This window comes from Chamaea fasciata, unplaced genomic scaffold (assembly GCF_029207755.1).
Source record: "Chamaea fasciata isolate MVZ Bird 193981 ecotype frontalis unplaced genomic scaffold, bChaFas1.0.hap1 SCAF_3, whole genome shotgun sequence".
NCBI lineage: Eukaryota > Metazoa > Chordata > Aves > Passeriformes > Sylviidae > Chamaea > Chamaea fasciata.
In genome coordinates, this window is record NW_027094088.1 from 17,541,300 (window position 1) to 17,549,653 (window position 8,354).

Sequence of the window (8,354 nt, forward strand, 5' to 3'; positions counted from 1 at the left end):
AGAGTGGATGGAAGGTCAGATGCAATATGCTGCAGTTATTTCAGCTGAGATCTTCTCCTATGAATGCTTGTCCATATACATGCCCAAAGATGGGATTTGGAGCTTTAGTTTAATGAGTGACTGGAGCTCAGAAGCTCATGAAGGCAAGGAAAAAAAAAGCATATGTAGGGGGTCTAGGAGCCTGAGAATGGGGGGGATGTCCTAATGTGGATTGTGACTTAAAGAAGAAACTGAAACTAGCTGGCTTCAGCTGTCTTAAACTTTGCACTGGCTCACAGTGCTACACTTTCCTAAGACCTTGTAAAACATTTGTCCTCTTAAAAAAGCTCCTCTCTACATTAAATTTCATTGTATTCTAAAGAGTAATAGCATAGCAATGCAGGCAAGATAGTCCAGCACTCTGTATTAGCAATCAGAAAATATTTCTGGAACTTGCAATAATGATCTGACAAGACCATGCATGTTGTGATCAGTGACATGTCTGACACTTCTCCCCAGGAGCAGAAGGAGTGCAGGCTGACATCTGTGTCCTCAAGGCAGATGTGGGGCCAAGACTCTGTCCCCCTCTTTCTCTTCAGTGCTGTGTTTGAGAGAGGCCTTTCTCCACACCTGCTGATTCCTAAGCTCTTTCTTGGAGCAGGAAGAAAGCAGTTGTTTGGTTCCCATCTCTGAACACAGAATGCCTTGTGACAAACCCCACACCTCACATCTCCCAGGATTTCTTCTTGCTGCTGGACACAGCTGTCTGACTAAAAGGGATGCATGACCTGTGTCAGCGCATGACTCTGCCTATCTAATTGATGTCCTCTACCAGTAAAAGAGAAATAAATATTTGGTTTGGGTTGCAGGATAAAACAAGCTGGAGTAGGAGCCACAGGCTTTCCTCACTGTCCTTCTGCCCATATCACTCGCCATGACCTGTGTGCAGCTGTCGTAGGTTGCCACCAGTGAGTGTCTCCTGGCAGGTATTTGCCTGCTGACCAACAACAGACATCTTTGTACCTCCACTTGCCTGGAAGACAGAGCCTACCTGGCGCAAGCTGAGCACTCCAAAACCACCAGAAAATTCTGGTGAATGCTCTGCCTGTTCAGTAGGATGAACGTGTCCTTCCCTGCCCTACATCTTGCATATGCAACACGTCTCCTTGCTAACCATGCAGCAGGGTGAGCTGGCTGCTTGCAACTTCGGATTTGCTTTCTGCTCACACGTGCTATTCATGAGCTCATTCCAATTATGGTCAGAGAGGCCTCTCTCCACAGGACTGGGAAAACTCAAACATATGCAGAAATCCATTGCATGCTCCCACTTCTTCTCCTTTTACAGCAAGCCTGATGCCCCCATCACAATAATTCTCACAATTATCTCAATGGCTCTCACCCTCCTGTACAGGATGGGCAGAGGCTGCACTCCATCTTCCTTTATCTTTGGAAAGCAGGCAGCTCCAGAGGAGCCACCTCTTCTTTCATTTGTTCTTTGAGAACAGCACTTGGCTATCAGGTCTTAGAGAACAACTGCTCAAAAATAAGCCTTTTCATGGGATTGAATGCGCTTCTCCTTTTTACTTGACATGTCTGCAAAAGGATGATTTATGTCCACCTGATTTTCCTTCCCTATGCTGCAAGCTGGGCAAATGTCTGTGCTCATCAGTTCTCCCAGTTAGTCCTGATGGGGCTAAAATAGCTTTTGACTAAAATGCCTGCAGCAGCTCCTGTGGAAGCAGTGGGGCATGGTGAGCTGAGCCAAGGCTTGGGCATCTGGACTCTCTTCACTCTTACACTCTGCATGTTGGCTGTGCTTCATTTTTGGAGCTGTGAAGGGCTGCAGCTCTCCTTAGATTTGAGTAGCTCAGTCATGGGGAATTACAATGCAGGCTATTCACAAAGGTTCATGAATTTATGATCATGTCACAATGAAAATTGTCCTGTGTGGCATTCTCAACACTTTATAGATATGGCAGGGCTAAAGAGACTCCCACAGAAACTCTGTCACAGCTCTTCAGATCTTTCCTTTCTCTCTCCACTTGCCCATAGAAATGTTTTCCTCTGCACTGCAGGCTGGTGAACTGGAAACTTGAACTCTGTACATTGCTCTGGTAAAATGAGATTCACATTAGACCACATTCAGAGTTCCAAATGCCTTGTGCACTAATTGCTTTGTGGTTGCCTGCAGAGGAACTTCCCGTGGGTATAAATCCTACCCCATCAGCATCTGACTCCAGCTTTGCACCATAGTAAGTGTCTGCATTGTGGTTAGCACAGGTACCACAGGTATTTCAGATTCTGCCTATGAGCTAGGAGAATAAAAAGAACCAACCTCGTATGTGCAATTATCTGTCACCTGTTCATCGTCCCAGAATGGGACATTTACAGGGGGATCTCCTCATCAGAGCAGGCTAATGATCAGATCCATGACTTATGAGTAAGCACGGAAGGAACAGCCCTTTACAAATTCCTTTTCAATCTTTATTTCAGACAATCCTGCTGAACCTGACTCAATGGTATGTTTTCATTCTTCATACAGTTCAGACAACCAGGCAGGCCTGGAAGCACTGAGATACTGTAGGCATATTCTTCCTTTCCATGTTATTCAGGATGCAACCAACATCTCAGCCTGCTATTGTTATCCCAGGCTAAGCTTATAGACCAGAGATTCAAACTCCATAAAAGCAGGTGAGATTCTGGGTGCGAAAGGAACCCAAATTCCAAAGCTTTTGAAGTTTCTCCACCACTAATGATGTCCCCAGTGATAGTTCATCTTAAAGTAGTGCCCTGCTCTTGCCTGACAAGCTTGTTGCCATGGTGTCTGTCTCTCTCTGTATAACTGGCACGTACAGCTTAAAATCCCCTCTTTCTTTAATAGAACAAATTACTTCACTTGTTACTGTTGGCCGCTTGTTAACTCCTTCCTCAGTCTTTGAAATCTTCGATGCAGCTCTCACCTGACTTGCACTGTGTGGGCAGGAGGTGCTTGGGGAGGGTTGTGTGCAGAGACGAAGAGCAGGCAGCAGAAAATAATCTGTAGAAATGTATCTGAGGGATGGACTCAAGAAGCACCTGGGCAAACACTGTAATAGCAACCAGTAAGAAGCTGAATGAAACAGCTTTTTGTCCATTCAGGAGCTGAACAATGTCAGGAACTGGAGGAAATGTGTCATTCTGTGACCCTGCAAGTTTCAGGGAAGAAGACATGTACACTCCCTGCAAAATACACAGGGCTGACTTAGAAAAAAAATACTCTTTTGCTATTTGGAAAACTCCGTAAAACATTGGTAGTTTTGTCTATTCACTCACCTATAAACATGTGAAAACTACATTGTCAGCCCAAGGAGTGATTAAGATATTTCTTCTAACCACCTTTTATTCATTCAAAAACCCCACAAACCAGCAAACTCAGAGGTATTTTTTTAAGTTCAAACTAGGTGGTATGCTCCTTGATGTGATCCCTCACCAAATTAGGTTTTCCTAGGCTAGTTTAAATGGTGTGGCTTGATCTTGCTCTTACAGAGGAGATAACAGTGAGGGCCTTCTTCCAATGTTTTAAAGCATTTCAGGCTTCCCTAAGTTCCCATATCCTTTTTGATAGTCTCTCTCTTATTCTCCTAAATGCACAGACTGTCACATTCTTATCTCTGCTGTATGCTTCTTTTCAGCTGATACAGTGAAATGTTTCAGTGTTCCTTTGTTATACGTAAAAAACCACTGAGGCTGGTTTTGAAGGGGAACTTTCATTATCGTCCTCAGTTGTTCACTCCCTGCCAGTGAAGACACAAGCCATAGCCAGATAACAGGGTCTGTGCTGTGCTCCAGACCGGCCACACCAACACCAGAACGGAGCAGCAGGAATAGCTACAATCACTGGCAAATATCACCCAGGTGCTCTGCTGAGGCCGCTTTGAAACAGCTCACAGAACCCAGGTATGTGGGGCACAGACTCCCCATAGAGTCCTCAAGAAAACTTTCAGTCTGTCCATGTAAAAAGCACCACAAATCTCCCCAAAAATGTGTCTCCATTGCATCATGGATACATGGGTACAGTAACCACATTGCAATGTAAGTGGGTGTTTTCTCTGTGTCTTTACCCAGCCCTGTGACATTGCTTTAATGGTAAAATCACCAGTGCTCTCTTTAGTAATGATGGGCATCCTTTTGCCACAGCTTAGCTACAGATGGCTCAGGATCTGGCATTTCCAGAGATTTCTCATTTCTCTGTCTTAGTTTCTCAACACACCTTTACTTGATTAGCCAGCACTCCTAGGCCAGTTCTTGGGCATAGTTCTCTGGATATCTGGCCTTCAATATTACCTGTCTTTAACGTCATCCATGTAGGCTTGATCAGGAAAGAAAATATTTCTTCTTATTTCAAGATCTTTATTTGGTAATTGAAACGAGTAAGATATCTGGCACAGTCACCAAGCCAGCCAGCTTAAAACTGTGTGTGTTTGTAAAACTGTGTGTTTTCCCAAGCTGTAATCACACTCTTAGACCGCTGTGCAAATTTACCCAGTACACATACCAGAGCAGGTATGATCTCTTGGGAGTTTAAAGAAGCTTTGTGACCAACACAGTTCATTTCAAATTGTGTTTCACTACGTTTTAAAAGATCATCATATTTGCTTATTAATTTGCATGGAGTCGGAGCTCAGGAAAGGCAATGCTCGTCAAACATGGGATTGGTGGCTGGTGGTGATTGGTGTTGTGGCAGGCATCCCACAGGGCCCCGTGCATCCCACAGGGTCTCTGTGTTGGGATGCAGCAGCATTCCCAAGGGATATTTCAGTGTGCAGGTTGTGTCATATGAAGGATGCTCCCATCTGCCTTGAGTGAAAGAATCTTTGCTGGGGAAGCTTTGCTTGGCAGATGGCAACTGTGAATACAGGAAACTAGGAAAATGTTTTCAGTTTCAGAAAGAATCACCATAGAATTAATTAAACAGGAAAAAAAAAGGAGATTAAAGGAAAAATGAGGAAATTGTAAAGTACCTGCCTGACCTCTAATTTGTAAAGCACCTTTAGCCAGAACCCCTAGAGAAGGAGCTATCTGAAACAGCAGTAGTAAACTTAATAATAACAAAGTTGATTCCAGCAGAGAGTGCCAGCTTTCTGCATGTTAATTTAATTTTAACTCATCTCAGTTTTGGGATGGGATTTTTTTTTGTGTGTGTGTGCTTTTATACATGCTGATAATGTTTGAATTGCAGACATGCTGGTGTGGTGCATGGAAGCTTGAATGAGAAATTATCTAACCCAATTTTGGTGTCCAAGCTTACTAGAATACAAACAATGAACAAGCTTTATAGAGAGAGAAAATACAATTAATTTCAGAGTCTACACCTTGCACGCTATGGCGATACAAGTAAAATGAGTAAGAAAAAAAAAAGATTTTCAAAATTATGTGGGTTGTTGTTATTATAGGTTACCTTGTCACTCACAGATTTAATTTTGCCTGTTCTCATAAAATCCTTGAGCCACCTCTCTCCATAGGATGCAAATACTATTCTAGTTTAAAGGATATCTCCCCTCAGTACCTGATGTCCTATCACCATTCTGTGCTATCACGGAGCTGTGTAATGGTGAAGCCCTACTGTCACTAGGGATGTATATTTCTTTTAACACAAGGTACATTTTATGAATAACATACACATCAGCATGTCTTGAATAATCACAGTGTTTGCCAAACCATGGTATTGCTTCTCTGGATTCCTACACATACAACAGATAAAATTTCCTCAGATACCAGGAGAATGATTTTTTATTTCAACTTTCTTTTCCTCTGAATGAACTCTCCTGTTTTGGGATTCCTGGGAGAAAAAGGTAAGTAAAATACTGTTGGCCAGGTCTCATTCATTTCATTTAAAAGGAGCTGGTAACACAGTGATAGCTGGCTTGAGGATACTTGATGTTTCCATCCCTAAGTACAAGATCATTTCATGGAGGGATGGAGACAGCTAAATCAGAACCCAGCTAGAGGAGGAGTGATTGTGGCTAGACTAATGAGGTTCACTGCATTGAGCAGAAAGTGCTCTGTATATTCTGATATTGGTTCTGATAGGCTGAAGTTTTCTGCTGTTCATAGTAAATTATGCTCCATGACATAGGAGTGGCCAGTAGAGAAATCTGGGAATACAACTCATTCAGAGACACTGTAAAACCAATTATACCACCGGCAAATCTCAAAAGCACCACAGAGCTAGACAAGTCTGTGCTGCAATATGCCTTCAACCTGCACTCCCTACGTCTACATCTAATTAATTTTCTTAATTGCATAACAGTGCTCTTCCTAATTACACTGGGGAACCACTCTTGGTTCTTTATCTATTGCTCAGATTATTCTGACTGTCGTTGTATCAGCGCAGTCCCCAGACTAATTTTGTGCTAGCCCGCACAGACTGCTTGGGGAATGCTTGGCAGAGCCCTCAGCTGCTGCAGCCACATCTCCCAGGCCCAGATGGATACCCTCACTCACAGGGAGTTCCTGGCTGAGTAGGGTCACTGAAGCCATGTGACTATTGTGGAGACACTGCATGATGGAAGGGAGTTGTTAAGACCTCCTGTAAGAGCCAGAGGAAGCCATTGGCAGTGCACATCCACAGTTTCCTTGGTCCTACAATATCCAGGAGCTACGCTATGTGTTCTTCAGTACCATCTAATTTGGGGAACAACTAGGTCTTTATCAGTAGATGGCATGCTCGTGAAATAAGGAGCCCAATCACCTCCAAATGACCTGACAGACAGAAGGAACCTCCACCTCCAGACACCTCCATTTATCCCACCCTTGTAACTGGAATCCACAGGGGTGTAGGCTGGCATGCAATAAAACCATGCAAGAGTAATTACAACCAGCAGTAAAAACCCAACACATCCCAGTGCTGCCAAATCCATCTGCCAGGTAGTGGTGCACTTGCCCTTTCACTCATACTGAAGTTAAATACCTGAAGTGTATTCAAGTGTATTCCACATCTTTCAGTGGCACCAGTGTGCTTTCACACAGCATGAGTGCATCTGGGTTTCCATCACTCCTGGCAAGTAGCTGGAGTCTGGATCCTTTTGGCGCTATCCCCATATTTTGCTGAATCCAGCCAAAATTTCATAGTAATGTTTGGTAGATTTTGTATCTCTTTTCTTCCTTTGTTTTCAAATTTTGTAGAACCTAACTTCTTAGCCAATGGGTTTGCCAGGAGCTCTCTCAAGAAAACATCTGCTGTACTCCAGGAGAAGAAAATGTTCAATTTAACATCAAAGTAACACACTTAGATCTAATCGAAGGAAATAGATTTTACAAATTCTAACTAAAATGCAAAACTTGTTGTAACTGGATGGTTTTGGTCTACAGTATTTGCCAAGATGAAAAAAGGGATCAGACATTTGTATGGACAAAAGGTTAATCAGTTGTTTTGTTTTAATCTTTATCGCTAAACCACCTTCTGAAAAATTACAAAACATAATTTCAGGCTTTGAGCTGACCACTAATATTAGAGATTGAGAGCAAACCTGCTGTGAAGTTCCAAATAACCCTCCATCTGTGTGGCTACACTGAAACACTTGATCTTGAACACTTTGAGACAGGTTGGTCCACTGGATTGACCAGAGATCCCTTCCAGGAGACCAGTGCTTGCACCCCACTGCCTCAAATAGACTTGTCCCCATCTGCTGTGCAGGAACCACCAGTGCTTTGAATTTCACTCCTCTGGGTTGCCAGGAGCCTCCTGTCAGCTTCTGCTTTGCTGAGCAGAGAGGAGCTGACATGCCACAGGGCAGAAGAAACTTGTGCCCTCTCAGAAGGATTTCACTTTTCCTCTTCCTCCTTCCTTTGCTGCTTTTATTGTGTCCTAAATAATTGCTGCAGAGTGATGTCATATGTTTATTCTTTATTTATAGATTTTTCAGGCAATGAAACTGTGAAAGGTATTTGCAAAGCCCAGTTCTGGCCATATTATTGAATTGGCTGAACTATTTTTGATTAGTAACAATTACTCTAAAGCAGAAGACAACCTAGAAAAGCATATTTTTTTTTAAATAAAAATAACTTATAATGTGTGGGCTTGGGGGCACTAAGACACGTATTAAAATTATTTCATATAATCCTGGTCTCTGCCAGTTGGGAAAAACCTCCCTGGGTCTCTAGGGCTCCCTCAGGGAACACAGCTTGGGGTCAACCCATGGCTCTGATTTTCAGATCTGATGATAATGGTGACTATAGACCCCAGATCACCTGAAAGCATCCCTTCCTAACCCCTGTTTTCTAACAGCTCTAGAAAATTACTTGTGGGATGGAATAAAAAACCCCAGTAGTATTTAGAAAGCTATCCAGACAGGGAACAGTCCCCAGAGGAGAAGCATCTGGGTGCCCAAAGGGAC